The sequence below is a fragment of the Phyllobates terribilis genome, unplaced genomic scaffold (assembly GCF_046119375.1).
Source record: "Phyllobates terribilis strain yellow unplaced genomic scaffold, ASM4611937v1 Scaffold_11__3_contigs__length_659146591, whole genome shotgun sequence".
In the NCBI taxonomy this organism is placed as follows: Eukaryota; Metazoa; Chordata; class Amphibia; order Anura; family Dendrobatidae; genus Phyllobates; species Phyllobates terribilis.
Window position 1 is genome coordinate 599563027 of NW_027362771.1, and position 19512 is coordinate 599582538.

General features: G+C 49.6%; 1 protein-coding gene across 1 annotated transcript in view; it reads right to left on the reverse strand.

Annotated features, from left to right (window-relative positions):
• The window catches only part of LOC141167100 (NXPE family member 3-like), a 128576-nt gene extending 113610 nt beyond the window's left edge, over positions 1-14966 (reverse strand). The window contains exon 1 of the mRNA XM_073654451.1: positions 14864-14966. The gene's annotated coding sequence lies outside the window, so the exon portion shown is untranslated. The remainder of the gene's footprint in view (positions 1-14863) is intronic.
• Positions 14967-19512: the final 4546 nt, after the last annotated feature.

Here is a 19512-nt window from a genome sequence, read left to right on the forward strand (position 1 = left end):
CAGAGGTGGGGCAAATCACGCTGGAGGAGTGGTCTCAGATCAGGGACCTATGCACCCTTCTGCACAGTTTTGAAATGGCGACGAAGATGTTTAGTGCTGACGATGCCATTATCAGCATGACTATTCCGGTGATTTACATGCTGGAGCACATGTTAAACAGAATTCGGAGTCAGGTGGTGGCACAAGAGGAGGTGGAGGAAGTAGAGGAGGAGGAGTTGTATGCGGAAGGGCTAACATCTGCAAGGTCCAGACGGTCGGCAGCACCAAGGCGGCAGGCATGTGAGGGTGGGGGAGATGATTTTACCAGGGCGCATGGTAGCAGCCAAACTAGTGAGGAAGGTGCAGGAGCCCAGGAAGAAGTGGAGGACGAACTGATGGAAGACTCATCAGATGAGGGAGACCTTGATCACATTTCTGTTGTGCAAGGTTGGGGGGAGCGGACAGAGGAAGGAAGCATGATTGTTACCTCGCCACCAACACAACAGGGACTTGGTGCTCCTGGATGCGCAACACACATGAGTGCCTTCTTGCTGCACTACCTGCAACATGACCCTCGAATTGTGAGAATTAGAAATAATCCTGACTACTGGGTTGCCACACTGTTAGATCCCCGGTACAAAAGTAAATTTGCAGAAATTATTCCTGCCATAGAAAGGGATGCACGCATGCAGGAGTATCAGCAGAGACTGTTGCAGAATCTTACATGTGCTTTTCCACAAAATACCAGTGGTGCACGTAGTGAATCTCACAGTTCCAACTTGCCAACCGTGGGACCGTCAAGTGTTCAGCACTCAAACCGTAACAGAACCACAGTATCTGCTGGTAACATCAATTTTGCGGAATCATTTCACCACTTTTTTAGCCCATTCTTTGCAAGGCCACAGGAGACAAGAAGTCTGACACATAGTCAACGCCTAGAGACGATGGTACAGGAGTATCTCCAAGTAAACATTGAAGCCACGACTGTGTCACTGGACCCTTGCTCTTTTTGGGCTTCCAATCTGGATAAATGGCCGGAGCTAGCCACTTACGCCTTGGAGATCTTGTCATGCCCCGCAGCCAGCGTTCTGTCTGAACGTGTGTTCAGCGCTGCTGGTGGTGTGCTGACAGATAAGCGCACGCGGCTCTCCACTGATAATGTAGACAGACTCATGTTCATAAAGATGAACAAATCATGGATCCGAAACGACTTTTCTACCCCTGTGTCATCCTGGGGAGAGTAAAAGCTTGATGATTGGTTAAAATCACCCTACCAACCGTTTTAAGCTTTCAAATTACTAATCATGTTTATCTGTATCTTGACTGGAAAATAATTTGGGCTTTGTAGCAGTGTGCAGCACTGATCCTATTAGGCCATCTATAATAAGCTTCACCAGATTTAAAATTAAAAATAATTTTTAGCTGCATCTAGCCCGGAAAATAATTTTGGGGCTCCGAGATGCGCAAGACACATAAGTGCCTTCTTGCTGCACTACCTGCAGCATGACCCTCATATTCTCAGAATTCGAAGTAATCATGACTACTGGGTTGCCACACTCTTAGATCCCCCAAACTTTTCGATCAACCTTTTCATTTTAATAAAGACCAAAAAAATAGTCATTTTTGAAATTATAAGCATTAGCAGGTTGTTAGAAACTGAAATCAAACAGTTTTCAACTCAAAACTTTATTCTAGGTGATGTTACATTTTCACATAGGACCCCTTGTTCGAAAGGAGCTTCTGAACTCTCTCGTCCATTGAATTTGTCAGGTTTTGGATGGTTTCTGCTTCAATTGTTTTGCATGAGGACAGAATACCCTCCCAGAGCTGTTGCTTAGATGTGAACTGCCTCCCGCCATCATAGACACTCCTTTTAATGATGCTCCAAAGGTTCGGAATGGGGTAGAGGTCAGGGGAGCATGGGGGTCACACCATAAGTTTGTCCCCTTTTATGCCCATATCAGCCAGAGATGCAGATGTTTTATGTGCAGCATGAGATGGTGCATTATCATGCAGAAAAATGATCTTGCTGTGAAATACACGGTTCTTCTTCTTGAACCATGGCAGGAAGTGCTGTTTGAGAAAATCCACATACATTATGGAGTTCATCTTTAGCGCCTTCAGGGATCCTAAAGGGGCCGACAATCTCTCTCCCCATGATTCCAGCCCAAAACATTACTCCACCTCCTCCTTGTTGGCGCTGTAGCCGTGTTTGCGTGGGGTGTCCATCAACCAGCCATCCTCCACTCCATTCATCTGGACCATCGAGCGCTGCACGGCACTCATCCGTGAACAAAACAGTTTTGAAATCAGTCTTCATGTAATGTTTGGCCCACTGGAGCCGTTTCTGCTTGTGTGAAGTGGATAGAGGAGGTCGACAGGATGGCGTATGCACAGCTGCAAACCTCTGAAGGACCCTGCATCTTGTTGTTCGGGGGACGTTGGAGGCACAAGCAGCTTCAAAAACTTGTCTGCTGCTATGACAAGGCTTTTTTGCCGCTGCTCTTTCAACCTGACGTAATTGCCTGTAGGAAAGAGTCCTCAATTTGCCCTTATCAGCACGCACACGTGTGTACTGTGAATCAGCTACATACTTCTTGATTGCCAAGACACTTCATCCTGATCATCGCACAATGTTGATTGTAGTCATGCCTTGACCTAAGCACTCCACAATTTGTTGCTTCTCAGCAGCCGACACATCCTTTTTCTTTCCCATTTTGGCAGAAAATGTAGGCTGCTTAATAATGTGAGAGAGCCTTCTTAAGTAGTCTTGCCTTTCATTGGACACACCTGCCAAACTAATTAGCACAGGTGTCTGCAATTGCTTACAGTGATATAAAGAGCCCTGACACACATCACCATCAATGAGTTTAACTGACAAACAAACAAATTCTTCCCTTATCACTCCTAAACACTTTTTGCATAATAATTTGGAACGCGGTGTACATGTGCTTTTCCACAAAACACCAGTGGTTCACGTAGTGAATCTTACAGTTCTAACTTGCCAACCGTGGTCTGTATGGAATTGTTCAATAAAGGGCCCAAAATTAAGATAACATAGATGGGAGAGGTCTCTATGAATAGGAATTCCTAAGTATTTGATACCCTGTGAGGGCCAGGCAAAGGGAAAGTTGGACTGGATGGAATCCTATATGGATTTGGGGAGGGAGACATCGAGGGCCTCAGACTTCGCTGCATTGATTTTAAAATTTTACCATGTAACAAAGTGATCTATTTCAGCCATAACAGCAGGGATGGATATATGTGATTGAGTGATATATACTAGGACATCATCAGCAAATAGAGAGCACTTGTACTCGGTGCCTCCCACCTCAATCCACCTAATATTGGGGTTATGGCGAATTGATGAGAGCAGGTGCTCCGTCACTAGGATGTATAAGAGAGGGGACAGAGGACATCCCTGCCTTGTCCCATTGGTGATTGTGAAAGGTGATGAAAATGTTCTGACGCACCCCCTGGGCCTTGGGACACCCGGAGCCGGACCCTTTTTGGTGGATGCTGGTGGTTGTAGTCTTCGTGGCGGCGATCCGGTTCCGTGGCTCAGGGCGGTCAAACCAGTGGCGGAACTATTTATGTGGTTTTGATGTTTAAATGTCCGACTACGCCACCCGTGGATTGCGGTCAGAGTGAACCGCCGCTACAGGGCAGACCGCTAAGGCTGGTGTTGTGGGTGCAGCAGAGCGTAGCATAACTCCCCACGGGAGGAGTATAGCCTCAGGGCAGTGTATGCGGAGGATGGGGGTGATGGTGCAGGGCAGCAGCAGTAACGACACGGAGTCAGTGATGCAGTTCAGGGCCTTTACTCACAGTTCTTATTATCCAGACCACGTCTGCAGGTAACGGCTGCCCACGTCGTACTGTGCTCACCAGGTGAGGGGCTCAGACAACTCCCAGATAACTTTGGAGCGCTTCACAGGACCCCCTTTGTGTGTCCTTTGTCTGGCCTTTCTTACCAACACTTCTGTCCGGCTGCCTCGGGCCTCCTCTTGGTAAACTTGGCGCCAGTTTCCCTGACCCTATGTGGTGCCTTCCTAGCGGGTGGAGCAAGGGGCTGCGCCACATAAAATGTCAGAGCCTCCGGTTTCTAGCTGAGGGTCGTTTCCTGCCTCCACTAGTTCGGGGACCGGTCTCCCCCTTTGGCCTGACCCCTCCACGCAGGTGGATTCGGGCGTGCGGTGGCGACTCGCCCGTCCGCACCCCTGGGATCCCTTCATTCCTCGTTCCTGGAGCCTTCTCCGCTCCTCTTCCTTCCTTCTCGCTCTTGCAGGACTGGGCCTCTGTTACTAGGCCCGCCTCCGGAGCAGAGCTCATGCAGAGCCCCTGCTCCCTGCCACTTCTGCTCAGACTTCTCTGCACTGAACTAAGATGGTGCCCACCTTTTATACTCCCTTCTCAATGCACCCAGGAACTGCTTCCTCCCTGCTCCTGCACTACAGGGTTCCCCTTCCTCAGTGTTCCCTCCCCCCACTCCAGCCAGGGACAGGGACTGTCGTGCCCATCTCAGGGGCATATTGGTCGCCCTGCCCCACGGCAATGTGGTGTAATGCATGCAGGTGTCGGGTCCTGATCCACACTCCATCCTTACCTGAGAGTGAGATATCACACCTCTGGGTGAGGTGCAATACGTCTGTAGCAACCGAGCCCTCAGGGTGCTACAGTTCCATTTATCTTCAGCCTAGGTGACGTATTGCGATACAGGGCCGTGATTTTGGCTATAAAAGGGTCCCCTAGACCCCTACCCCAAGCTCTTTAAGAGAATCATATATGGCGTGCCAGGAGACTCTATGGAATGCTTTCTCAGCATCCAACGAGAGTATCTAATTACAAATTTTTAACTGCATCTAGCCCAGGAAATACTTTGTGCCTAGTAGCAGTGTCTGCTAGTCAGCGGATTATCCCGGCTGTTAAGCAAGCTACACCACCTGTAGTTTAGACACTTAATTTTTTCAAAGGAAATGCTTCGGGACCATGGGATACTTAGTGAAGAGCATCAGGAGGCACCCCAAGGCATAGGGGCTGGGACTGGCAGTAGGATGCCTTGCGGTGGACAGCCGAGCTCGATCCTTATAAAAGCTTTTTAACTGCAGCAGCTTTAGTGGACGCTACTGGAGCTGGAATTACCGCGGCTGCTGGCATGAGACTTGCCCTCCAATAGATCCTTGTAAATAGATTTAAAGTGTATTCATTCAAATTAGAGAGACAATTTAAATTAAAAAGCTTAGAGCTGCCTCCACCACAGGGGGGCTCGCTCGACCCACCAGCGGACAGGCACCAGTATTGGGAGAGGGGGGCTGGCCGTCAGGGTTCACCGCGGCTCTGGCACAAACCCGGCGACACGGAGGTGGCACGGGCAGGAGCGGACTGGCCGTGTCGGCTTCTCACTTTTTGGATTTTAGAAGGGCATGACATGCCTATATCTGTGTCTCCCCCTCCTTTTACTCCTCCACCTCTTTTATTTTCGCATGACTATATGTACTTGTCACTTTTCCATGTGTTAGTTATGTCTTCTGAGCAGTTTGTCAGCTTTTGGACACCTTTGAAGGTGTTTTCTATGTGTTTCTATGTGTTTTTGTTTGCCTGCCATTGGTTTTAACGGTGTTCGAAGGTGTTCGACGAACAGTTCGACGAACAGTTCGGCGAACACACGGGTGTTCGACGAACCGAACCGAACTCGAACACTACGGGGGTGGCTCAACACTAGTCCAGACCTCGTCTGTCGGCGGGCGACGTCGGGTTCCGCGAACTCACTCAGCACCGCAAGCAGGCTCCGAGTCTCCTCAGCAGCCACAGCACTCGGGTCACATCTGTGAGGGATCCGGAGCTCTTCCACCGGCGCCTGGCTGTGACACCTCACAGGCCACTGGCTTAGGCCTGCCACACAGGGCTTCTCAGCACGCAGAGAACGCGTCTCATCCTCTCTGCTGCTTGGCGCCAAAAACTCATCAGGCTTGGCGCGCTGGCCTCTTATCTCCAGAAACTCCTTCTTGGAAGTCACCTGATCGGGTCCAGCATCTAAATCTGCTCTCTCTTCAACTTCTCTTGTATATCTTGGTTCCGCTTCACTGTGTCTGGCCAGCAGATGGCAGTCTCTCTCCATCTTTGAAGCACCATATAAGAGTTCTCTTAAAGGCTCTCTCGCCTCTGCTACATTCCTCCCTCCTTTTTGTTCGCCAGTCCTCGGGCGAGTGGATTTCTTGCAGAATTGATGTCTCTTTCCAGGCAGTGCAAGTTCAGACAGGAGTTGAGCACACTCCTGCGTTTTCTGTTGGATCTGAGACCAGATAAACTCTTCTTGAGCATACCGGTTAGGAGGAATTCCGGCATTAGCCCGCTCAGTTCTGCGGGGCTCTTCCTGCGGAGGTGACTCCGGGATATCTGATGAATCAACCACTAGGGGATTGCAAGTCACTTCTCGACTCATTCTTGGTTCTATTCGGGGTTGGCATCGACGGTTCTGATGGGCCAAACTGCATTATGGCCCATCCTTCTTCATCCCCCAAGGTTCCTGTATGTGGCACTCCAGCCAATTTGTTTGAGGGCCCAACCTCGTTACAGGCTTCTGCTTCAGAGGAGCAAGGTCGCAGCATATTGCGTTGCAACACCCTGGGTGTCGCGGCGTCATCCCCTTCGGGCCTAACCTCGTAGACTGGGTTGTCTGGGTGAACCTTCTTCACCACCTGATATGGTATCGCCTCCCAACAATGGTCCAGTTTACTCCCAAATCGTTTGACCCTTACCAATACACGGTCTCCTGGCTGGGGTGATCCACCTGAGGTCGGGGGCCGATCTGCATGCTCGACTTCCTGAAACTTTTGAGCAACCAATCTTCTCACTGTATGGAGCCAGCGCTGGTGTTCTCGAATCCAGGTACTTGGGCTACTGCCCGGCCGGAGTCTTCTGAGTCTAGCTCCAGTTCAGTAATTTCTCGCCCACTTCTTCCAAACAGCAACATGTAAGGGGTGTAGCCAGAAGTCGCATGAACTCGATTATTATACACCCACACCAGCTCGGACACAAATTCGGGCCACTTCATCTTTTTGTCTGCTTCCAGCGTTCGCAACATTTGCAACAGGGTTGGGTTGAAGCGCTCGCATGCGCCATTCCGTTGAGGGTGATAGGGCGTTGTTCGGGATCGGTCGATCCCATTGATGCGGTATAGTTCATCCATCACTCGTCCTTGGAAGCAGGCCTCCTGGTCAGAATGTATCTGCTTCGGGCACCCATAAATCCGGATGAAATCCTGACAGATGGCCTTAGCTGCGACTTCTGCTGTCTGGTCTTTGGTAGGCGTCACTACTGCGAACTTGGTGAAGTGATCAGTCATGACTAAACAGTGTCCATAACCATTGTATGAAGTTCCTATCATCAGGTAGTCAATCATCAGGACTTCCAAGGGGGCAGAAGTTTGGATGGTCTGAATGGGAGCTCTTTGTTCCGGGGGCTTGTTCAACTCGCACTGGCGACATGTTCGGCAGACCCCCTCGACTTCTTGCCGCAGTTGAGGCCAATACACCAGTCGTTGCAACCACCGAAAGGTCTTCTCTACGCCGAAGTGAGCACCTCTTCTATGAGCTTCCTGGGCTAGCTGCGTTACCAGCGCTCCTGGAACTACTACCTGCCAGGTAACATCAAACTCTTGAGGTAGCTGGATTCTTCGGCATAGCAAGCCATCCTTCAGGAAGAGCCTCTCCCACTGGCCTAGGATTTGTAGGGTAGTTGGAAGTGAAGCGGCTCTGGCTTGCTGGTCTGGTCTTAGACCAAGGGCGACCCATTCTCTTAGCTTTGCCAGCTCTTGGTCGGATTGTTGCAGATGTATCCACTCGTCTCTTGAGCGGCCCAGAATTTGAGTGGGCCTCGGCTCCTCTCTGGTCTCCTGGGCGTCGACCATGGCAGCGGTGAACTGGCTGAAATCCGGAATCTTGTTGCCTTCTCTGTCCCTCTTCGGCCCCATCTGAGTGACCTGGGATAAGGCATCTGCCTGAGTGTTCAGGGCCTTGGACCGATAGTCGATTTTATACTGGTATTTGGAGATCCTTGCGACCCACCGCTGCGCTAACGCGCCCAGTTTGACGTTCTCCAAGTGGGCCAAAGGGTTGTTATCTGTCCGTACTTGTACTTCTGACCCTGACAAGTACTCAGCAAATTTCTCGGTCATGGCCCACACCAGTGCCAGTAGCTCCAGCTTAAACAAACTGTAGTTATCCGGATTCTTCTCCGTATCTCGGAGCGACCTGCTGGCATACGCGATCACCCGCTCTTTTCCTCCTTGCACTTGAGCCAGCACTGCTCCTAGTCCATGCAAGCTTCCATCAGTGTACAACATAAAAGGCTGCAAAAAGTCAGCGTAGGCCAGAATTGGGGCATCCATTAGCGCCATTTTCAATGCTCGGAATGCCTCTTCTTGTCTTGGGCCCCACTGAATGGGCTGCCGCTTGACTCCCCCAGCCGTTCCTCTCAGCAATTCATTGAGCGGGATCGCAATCTTAGCGAAGTCTTTAATGAATCTGCGGTAGTATCCAGCGGGCCCCAGAAATGCCCTCAGTTCTTTTAGATTGACGGGTGTGGGCCACTTCTGCACGGCAGCTACTTTCTCCGCAGTGGGGTGCACTCTTGCACTGGACACAGTGTGCCCCAGATATTCAATTTGTCGCTTGAAGAGACGACACTTACGAGGCTTAATTTTCAGGGCGTGCCTTTGAAGCCATTCTAACACTTGTTCCAGTCGGCGGAGATGATCTTCAAACGTAGCGGAATAGATAATTATATCGTCCAGATATATTAAAGTGGCTTCAAAGTTGAATTCCCCCAAGCATCTCTTCATCAGTCTTTGAAAGGTTCCCGGCGCATTTGTTAGCCCGCACGGCATCCGATTGAACTCAAACAGGCCCATAGGGAGAACAAAAGCTGTCTTCGGACGATCCTTCTCAGCTACTGGGACCTGCCAATAGCCACTGGCCAGGTCGAGGGAAGAGAAGAACTTGGCGCTTCCTAGCGCAGATAGAGACTCTTCAATTCGGGGGAGTGGATAGGAGTCCCGTACTGTATAGGCATTCAGCTTCCGATAGTCTACACAGAATCTCAGGGTACCATCCTTCTTCCGGACCAGCACGATAGGAGCCGCCCAAGGACTGTGACTTTCGCGGATCACGCCGTTCCGCAACATGTGGGCCAACAGCTCTTTCACCTCCTGGTACATTTGAGGCGGGATCTGCCGATATCTCTCTAGGATGGGAGCAGTATTTCCGGTGTATAGTTCCGGTGCACCCGACATAGTCTTCATGTTGTGCAAACACTCCCTGATATCGCTGTAGAAGTTGTTCGATCTGCCTTACTTGTCCAGCAGAAAATTCAGTAAGATTAGCCTCCATTTTCTCCAAGAGGTGGCGCCCAGCCAAGGGTTCTCTTCCATTCTCCTGGCTGTTGAGGGACACCTCCAGGGTCCATGGCTCTCCTTCCACAGGTGCCAGCCCTATAGCATCAGCTCTGGTAAGAGCCTCTGGCATTATACACACTCACGCCACCTCTTGTCGGGGCAACAACTGTAAACTCGTGCCACTTAGATTGATGCAACGCACGGGCACTCGACCCTGCCTCACGGTGGCCAGGGTCCGAGCAACCAGGAGTCCAGAGGGCGATTCCTCTCCCTCCATTGGTTCAATTTTAATGTCCACGCCTTCTAAGGACACATGTGCCAGCACCGGTAATGTGAGTACAGTCTGTCCCAGTGGCAGTGTCATTGTGGCTTCGGGTGGTATCGATACCTTACCAAGGTACTAAGAGGTAGCGGGCAATTTTTGAATTTGACTGACCCACACGAGATGCTGGAATACTCTCTTGTTAGCTGGGTCTCAAGTGGCGCGGGTCCAGTTGTTTTTGTCACAGCCCTCAGCCAGGAACTGTCCGACCTCCTTCAGCACATTTATGCCCAGGGTTACAATGGGCCCATCGCCTCCGGGCCCTGTGGTCAGTACGATCCCTTTCCGACAGAGGTCCTTTCCACATGCCCGGACAGACATCCATACTACCCCTGCTACTGGGATAGGTAGTTGATTAGCCGCCACCAGTTTGACAGTGGGTTCCCGCCAGGAACGAGCAACTTCAGGAAAGTGACTTTGGAAATACGTCTCAGGCATAGTGGTCACTTGAGACCCGGTGTCCATTAGACAGCGGATCCGCTGCCCATTAAATTCAGCCCAGATAATGGGCCTCTCGGAGACAATGTCTTCAGAGCTCCCTCTTCCACTCTCTGAAGCTCGAGACGCCACGGTATGCTCCACAACCGTGGGGCATTTTAGTTTAACGGCTGCCCCCTACTCCTCCTTTCTCGGTTTGGACAGTCTTTGGAGATATGCCCCCTACCGCCGCAGGTCCAACACTCTGGCCCTTGTTCTACCGATAGGTCGGGTACATGCCGTGCTGGGGCCTGGTAGGAACGTCTTTCTCGCTCTGGTCTCCGTTCGCGTTGGGTGGTACGGTCCATCGGCAAGGGGGCAGCAGGGGTCTTTCTGATAGCGTTCAACTCACCCCTAATATCTCGAATTTCCTGACGTATTTCCTGTACCCAATCAGGCTCTTTGTTGGTGAATCCAGGGGCAATTGCCTCATGACTTCTAACTGTGGCTTTGAGAACAGGAACTTCTTTCTCCAGGACTCTAGCTTCAGCCCCTACCTCTAGGAAGCCCAGATCAGGGCTCAACCGCAGCCGCTCCTTCAAGATATGCCTCAGGGAAGGGTCTTTCAAGCCAGCAATCAGTTGGTCACGCAACACTTCATCTAATGGTCCCAGTCCTCGGTTCCCGTCTCGAGCCTTCTTAGTGATATGGGCCGTCACTTCCTGCAATGCATTAACATACTGATTTATGGTCTCATTTTCCCCTTGGACCCGCTGAAACAACCATAGGCACAAGTGTCCCAGATCTGTGGTGTTTTTATCACTTTGTCCACTGTGTCACGGTCCCCAGGTGGGCGGTACATCACAGTCTGCCGGGCCTCTCCATCAAGGGTTAGGAGGGCCAGTTCCGCCTGGGCTAGGGGATCGAGGGGATACATACGTAGCATACTTCTCAGTCTTTCTACCCAGTCCCACAGTGACATGCCATCCCCCGGGAACTTGGGAAGATGGCTGAGCATAGCCCCCAGGGGTATATGGCTCCGGCCGGACCCAGTCACAGGCTGCTCCGCCATCTCTGCGTCTGAATGTTGCATCCTGCCGACTACGCCAAATGTAATGCAGGTGCCGGAATGCAACGCACAGAGACACAAGGCGAGAACAGTCAAAGATGAATATAAACAGTTTATATATATATATAACAGGTATTCTGAACAAGGGATTGGCAACAAGGGTAATGAATAGTAATTTGAAATATTAGCAAGATACAAAGTCTCAAAGTAATGTGGTGCCCTCAGTCATGGGAGACACAACGTGAGTTCTTTAACTCTGCATATGGCCCTAGTGGGGGTCACCGGTTATTCCCGCTAGGCCGAAAGTCTTTTCCGGACAAATTCAATTAGATCACGTTGAGCTCCTTTAACCCCAACCGTTTCCATCCCAACCTGAGTACCTAAACCCAATTGGCCCCGGTACCGTGAGTGAACAGTAGAAGTGAAGGCCTTGTTCACGTATGCTGCTCCTCTGCCTTCACTGGCGTGACTTTCCTGGGGCAGCCGTCTCTCAACTCCTCTCTTCTTTGCTGTTGGAGGCAATCTCTCAAGCCTTGGGTAGGGGGGTCCAGACCTCATCGGCGGGCGACGTCGGGTTCCGCGAACTCACTCAGCACCGCAAGCAGGCTCCGAGTCTCCTCAGCAGGCTCAGCACTCGGGTCACATCTGTGAGGGATCTGGAGCTCTTCGATCCGGCGCCCGGCTCTGGCACCTCACAGACCTCTGGCTTAGGCCTGCCACACGGGGCTTCTCAACATGCAGAGAACGCGTCTCCTCCTCTCTGCTGCTTGGCGCCAAAAACTGCTCAGGCTTGGCGCGCTGGCCTCTTATCTCCAGGAACTCCTTCCTGGAAGTCACCTGATCGGGTCGAGCATCTAAATCTGCTCTCTCTTCAACTTCTCTTGTATATCTTGGTTCCGCTTGACTGTGTTTGGCCAGCAGATGGTAGTCTCTCTCCATCTTTGAAGCACCATATAAGAGTTCTCTTAAAGGCTTTCTCGCCTCTGCTACACGGGGACGGCACACTGGTAGAAATAGTGGCGGCTGGGGACCGAGTACCGAGGGACGGCCGCCGCCATCAGGTTGCGGAAAGCTTCCTTCTCCACAAGCCTAAAAGGCAACATTTTGAGCGCAAGCAGTCATGAAATGTGAGAATTTAGTAGTGTGGCCTGTGGGGCGTTGGCTGCATATTTGCGCTTGCGTTCCAAGGACTGGGGTATGGACAACTGAACGCTGCGCTGGGACAAGGACATGGAGGTGCTTCCTGATGCTGCTACTTGAGAGTGTGCAACGACAGGTGCAGGGCAGGAGGCATCTTTGTATGCACCATGGACAGAGGATTGGCTTGCATCCACAACAGCGGAAGAAGCAATGGTGATACCCGCAGACACTGTTCCTGGACTCTGGGGTTTGGCCCACAAAGTCGGGTGCTTTGCTGCCATGTGCCTGATCATGCTGGTGGTGGTCAGGCTGGTCGTTTTGCCACTCCTGCAGATGATGGCCTGGCAGGTGGCCTTTTTGGGGTTATCGGCAGAGTCTTTAAAAAACAACCAGACTCGGGAAGACCTAACAGTTGTACTGGCAACTTCCTTCGTGTTGGTGTTATGGGGAACGGTTGCCTGCCTTCTGTCTGCGGCCACCACACTGCTTCTTCCTGCCTGTTGGGGTGCTCTGCCTCCCTCCCCCTGTGTGCTGCTGTCCTTGCTCTGCATGTCCTCCTGCCAGGTTGGGTCAGTTACTATATCATCCACCACCTCGTCTTCCACTTCCGCACCCTGGTCCTCCTCCTGATTTTCTGGCAATTGTGTCTCATCATCGTCCACCTCTTGTGACACTTTCCCACCGTCGCCTTCGTGTGACCGTGGCTGCTCAAATATTTGGGCATCGTTACACGCGATCTCCTCTTGCCCCGCTTCAAGTGCACCGGGCGAGAGGCCCGAATCTATAAATGGAAAAGTGAACAGCTCTTCAGAGTGTCCAAGTGTGGGATCAGTTGTCTCTGGGTACTCGGCATGGTGGAAGGAAAGAGGATCAGGGTGAGGAATATGTGGTCCAGACTCACGGCTACTGAGACTTGACCGTGTGGAAGACAGGGTGGTGTGGTGGTAGCTAAGTGACTGGAAGCATTATCCGCTATCCACCTAACAACCTTTTGACACTGCTCTGGGTTCAATAGTGGTGTGCTGCGGTCCCCTAGAAATTGGGACAGGAAAGTCAGGCGAGAAGATGTGGGTGTTTTTTGTGGCACAATTTCGGCTTGCCCACGGCCTTGTCCTCGGCCTCTGCATGCACCATTACCATCACGTCCAGTTCCTCGTCCCTTGCCACGTGCCTTGCCCATTTTAAATGAAGGACAATATCTTCCACGCTCACTACAAATGACTGAGTTTGGAGCGAACTTATATGTGATCTGTGTGACGGAGAAAACAGAGTTTTAAATACTTGGCCTGTAGGTAAGTAGTTTGAACAGCAAACCGCTGGGAATTGCTTCAGTGACACACTAAAGGAAATTTTTAATGGAGGCCAGAAATGGCAGTATTTTCTGAAAACGTATATGTGATCCGTGTGACGGAGAAAACACAGTTTTATATAGATGGATTTTTAGCGCTGTAATGTGGAAAGGACCTGGCTGTATTCAACAGTGCCAACAAGCAAATGGCGCAGAAAAACGGTGTTCTCTGGATTGCTTTTTAAGCAAATAATGAGGATTAAGATGCAAAAAAAATTAATCCTGGCCCCTGAGACCTGGGCCTTTTTATAGAAATATAACAGCAGCAGAAGGCAGAACTGGAATGGAGCCTCTTGTGCTATATACACTGCAGTCTGTTATATACACTGCCTGCCTATATACACTGCCTGCATGATATCTCTGCAGATGGATTAGTCCTCAGAAGGACTGTTTGTTAAGATGGATATGTGTAATGTACGGTTTTTCTCCCTACACTACCTAATACACAAGCAAATCTCTCCCTAGCTCAGCAGCAGCACCTCTCCCTACACTGTCTGATCCGGAGTGACTGTGACGAGCATGGCGGCGCCATGTCTGATATAGACCTGATGACGCTGTGCGGCCAGCCAATCACTGTAATGCCCACAACCAACATGGCTACGGCATTACAGTGCATGGCACTTATTTATTATGTACTTTGGCCCATGTAATGAAAAAATTGTCGGAAAAATTTCCAATAAATGCGTGGAAGGTCTCTGCAAATTTCACTTTGTAACCATGAATTGTGTATTTCATTTATTTCATTGCCCCATATCTCCTATTTAAATACCAGAGCTAATGATTAAGCGATATAGTGATATTCTGTTCCCTTATGGTCATAGAAATGTAAATGACCTCATTTGAATGCATTTACAAAAAATTCATGAAAATATGTTGAACAGTGTAATTAGTATCTTGACAGCAGGGCCCTGGGTATGCTCAGAGGAAAGAAGAGTTGACCACCGTGCATGTTATGTTCTCTCCATGCATTTCTAGAAGGACCTCCAAAAATTGCCAAAACAGAGGATGAAGGCTCGCTTTGTGGAGCTCATCAAGTTCAATGGGTTGCAATGGCAGCCAGAAGCCGAACAAAGGCCCCCAGTTCTGTCACGGCCATCAATGTAAAATCCCAGAAATCCCCATGTAAGGGGTCCTTTGTGAACTCTGCCATTAGCTAATTTTATAGAGGTAGGACGGTAGCCCCCATGTACTTACCCCTGCCAGACATACAAGACACAAGATCAGGAGCCAGTGTTGCTTCATGTTCAGGATGAAGAGTCCTCTGTAAAGTAGAGATCTCTGCTATAAACATTTCACCGCCTCTATCATTTACAGGCTTCCGTCTATCACGTAGATTGCAGTTGTAAAAAGAAAGTGACCTTTCACACAGGTATATAGCGACGTCACTTATTATATACAGTAAGTTCTTCTCTTATTAGGTATAGTGCTGTCCCTTATTACATAGAGTCCTCTATTGTTATTTATAACGCTCTACATAAGGGAAAAAATTTGGTGCTACACACTGCTGGTTCCGTCTCCTTACTTTTTAGATGTGCACCAGAGTCACATGTCACATGATACCCTAAACTGCCCGGAGCCCTAGATACCCTTACTCCTCTCCTGCTTATAGCAATTTTTTATTCCCCATAGATCATAGATCACAGATCATAATAATAATAATAATAATAATATTTATTTATATAGCGCCGACATATTCCACAGCGCTTAACAATTCACAGGTTCATATACAACAGTCATAAGTAACATAGCTAAAGCTAATACAATAGTTACAGCAAAAATAATGACAACCCTGCTCGTAAGAGCTTACAATCTACAATGAGGTGGGGGTGACACAACGGACAATGGCTTATTTACAATGATGGTCCAGCCATCTTGAGGGGATGAGGGATAGATAAAGGCTGCATGAGCTCATCACCAGCCAGTATCTGTAGTGCTTTTTGGTTCGGTGGAGACTTATGTTTGGAGAAATAAGGGATGGGCTATAAGAAGATAAAAGGACTTCGATTAGGGAAGGTGATAGGCTGCTTTAAACAGGTGTGTTTTTAGGGAGCGCCTAAAACTGTGTAACTTGTGGTTCATCCTAAGTTCTTGGGGTAGAGCATTCCAGAGAATAGGTGCAGCTCAGGAGAAGTCTTGAAGCCGTGAGTGGGAAGTACGGATTAGTGCGGATGTTAGTCGAAAGTCGCTTGCGGAGCGTAGAGAACAGGTAGGCTGATAAACAGAAATGAGGGAAGAGATGTAGGGGGGTGCCGCATTGTGGAGAGCTTTGTGGGTGAGAACAAGCAATTTAAATTGGATCCTATAATTCATGGGCAGCCAGTGCAATGACTGGCACAGAGCAGAGGAGTCTGAGTAACGGTTAGCCAAATAGATGACCCTGGCTGCAGCATTAAGGATGGACTGGAGGGGGGAAAGTCGAGTGAGGGGGAGGCTAATTAATAGAGAGTTACAGTAGTCGAGGCGGGAGTGGATCAGGGCAACAGTGAGGGTTTTTGTTGTTTCCAAGGTGAGAAAGGGGCGGATTCTAGAGATTTTCTTCAGGTGCAAGCGACAAGAGCGGGCAAGAGATTGTATGTGGAAGGTGAAGGAGAGATTGGTGTCAAACACAACGCCCAGACAACGCGCCTGCTGGCTTGGCATAATTATTGTGCCACACACGGAGAGAGAGATGTCAGATTTAGAGAGGTGAGTAGACGGCGGGAGTTGAAGAAGTTCAGTTTTGGAAAGGTTGAGTTTCAACGGACATGATGTTAGAAACTGCGGCCAGACAGTCACTGGTGTTTTGTAGTACAGCGGGGTTAAGGTCAGGGGATGAGGTGTATAGTTGTGTGTCATCAGCATAAAGATGGTACTGAAAGCCAAATTTGCTGATGGTCTGTCCAATTGGGGCTGTGTAGAGAGAGAAGAGAAGAGGGCCAAGGACTGAACCCTGAGGAACCCCAATAGTGAGAGGAAGGGGGGAAGAAGTGGAGCCAGCGACCGATACACTGAAAGAGGGGTCAGATAGGTAGGAGGAGAACCAGGAGAGAGCAGTGTCATTTATGCTGATTGAGTGGAGCATAGAGAGTAGGAGGTGGTGGTCAACGGTGTCGAAGGCTGCAGAGAGGTCAAGAAGAATGAGCAGAGAGTGATCGCCATTACGTTTTGCTGTCAGACGGTCATTGGTTACATTGATGAGTGCAGTTTCTGTAGAATGTAGGGGGCGGAAGCCGGACTGTGATGGGTCTAGAAGAGAGTGAGTGGAGAGGTAACTGGTAATGCGGGAGTAGACCAGGCGCTCTAAGAGTTTAGAGATGAAGGGAAGATTGGAGACTGGTCTGTAGTTGTTTGTGCAGGAAGGGTTAAGAGAGGGCTTTTTTAATAATGGAGTAATGATGGAGTGTTTGAAGGAGGAGGGGAAAATACCGGAAGAGAGGGAGAGGTTGAAGGTTTTAGTTAGGTGAGTAGTGACGACTGAAGAAAGAGACTGGAGTAGATGAGAGGGGATGGGGTCAGTGGTGCATGTAGTGGGATGAGAAGAAGAGAGGAGCCTGGAGACTTCGTCTTCTGTGACTGGGTCAAATGTGAAGAGTGATCCAGAAGGGATGTGGGGGGGGGATGGGAGTCACGGCACTTGGTGGCTGGGAGCTAATTTCCTGACGGATGGTGTCTATTTTCTCTGTGAAGTAGGAGGCCAAGTCCTCGGCACAAATGTCCGTGATGGGGGCCTGTGCTTTAGGACTGAGGAGGGAGTGAAAGGTATCGAAGAGTTTTTTGGGGTTGTTGGATAGTGAGGATATTAGGGTGGTGAAGTTGGTCTGTTTGGCGAGGTGAATGGCAGAGTTATATATTTTTAAAATAAATTTGTAGTGGATAAAGTTTTCTGGTGTCCAAGTTTTCCTCCATAGGCGTTCGGCACTTCTAGAGCAACGCTGGAGAAATCGGGTTTGCGGTGTGAACCAGGGCTGTTTTACTCTGTGTTTAGAGGTTCTGAGGGTGAGGGGCGCTACTTGGTCCAGCGTGCTTCTGAGAGTATCATTGTAGTGGTTTACAGCTAGATCAGGACAGGAAAAAGAGGAAATTGGGGACAGTGATGAGTGAAGGGAGTCTGTAAGTGTATGAGGGTTAATGGCTTTTAGATTTCTGAATGTGTGATAGGTAGGAGTGTGCTGTGGCGGGTGAGGATTTGTGAGCGTGAAGGAGAGAATGTTATGATCAGAGAGGGGAAGAGGAGAGTTATTTAGGTGGGGGATTGAACTAAGCTGGACAAAGACCAGATCAAGGGTGTTTCCATCTTTGTGTGTCTCAGAGGTTGAAAGCTGAGAGAGGCCAAGAGAAGTGGTTAAAGATAGAAGCTGGGATGCGGATGAGGAGGTGGTGCTGTTTATGGGGATGTTGAAGTCTCCCAGGATAAGGGTCGGTAAATCTGAGGACACGAAGTGCGGCAGCCAGGCAGAAAAATAGTCAAGGAACTGGGTGGGTGAGCCTGGGGGATGGTATATGACCGCTACTCTGAGGGAGAGGGGATGGAAGAGCCTGATGGTGTGGACCTCAAAAGAAGGGAATGAGAGTGATTGTACTGTGGGGATGACCTGGAAGGTGCAATGTGGGGACAGGAGAATGCCGACCCCACCACCAAGTCTGTTTGCAGGTCTCGGGGAATGGGAAAAATGCAAGCCGCCATGAGAAATAGCGGCAGGGGAGACAGTGTCAGAATCCTGGATCTAGGTTTCAGTGAGGGCCAGCAGATTGAGAGAGTTGGTCAGAAAGTAATTGTGCAGGAAAGAAAGCTTGTTGCATACAGACCAAGGATTCCACAGTGCGCAATTGAAGGAGGGAGACGAAGGAGTACAGCTGATGTTAATAAGGTTAGCAGAGTTTCGATATGAGGTGGGGGAAGGGTTCAAGTTGGCAGAGGGTGGTCCGGGGTTAGGAGAAATATCCCCTGAAATGAGTAGTAGCAGTAAAAAGAGAAAGAGCAGATAGTTTTTGGATTTATGACATGGTTTCTTGTGCAATACCTTTGGATGAGACAGAGTGAGATTTGTGATGAAGTTCAGAAGAGCATGGGAGCTGTACATGGGAGAGGGAAGGAGAGAGGGGCAGATATGGATGAGTGGTGATGGAGGGGGTATAGGGCGGTGAATGTGGATGAAAAAAGCACACAAGAATATGGAGGCAGGAATAAAGTACATAGTTAGACGAGAGTACAAAGTGTGAGTTACCTGACTCCTGCCCTGAATGACTGCCATTGAAATGACTGTCAGACACTTGTCGAACAGGACACTTTGCTGAAGAGGACACGTGCATGCACCCCAAACCACGTGCACCCCTTATGAGATGTCTAGATTTATAGGAAGGACTATAGCATCAGGTGAGAGGGATTGTGGGAGCTGCTTGTGACTAAATTGCCAGCTGCTCAGCTCACCAGGGGGGTGGAGGGCTGATCAAAGAAACAGGCCTAGCACACTATGCTTGACACAGTATAACACCTTTCACCATCAGATAAAGTCTACAATGATGGCAGGACAGACAGTGAATATTGAGTACAATGCATCAAATAACAGAGCACAGATACAGCAAGCAGACACATTATACCATAGAAATAGTTTCAAGATGAGGATTCAGCAGATGACATAGATACAGCAAGCAGAAATGTTATACCTGTGTGAAGATAGAAGAGATGGATGGACGTTAGTCAGTTGCCATTGAAATGACTGTCAGACACTTGTCGAACAGGAGACTTTGCTGAAGAGGACACGTGCATGCACCCCACACCACCACATTGGACATTTCTCCATTTCATTTGAAACAATTATCTAATTTACAAACTGATGGCAGTAACACATCTCAAAAAAGTTGGT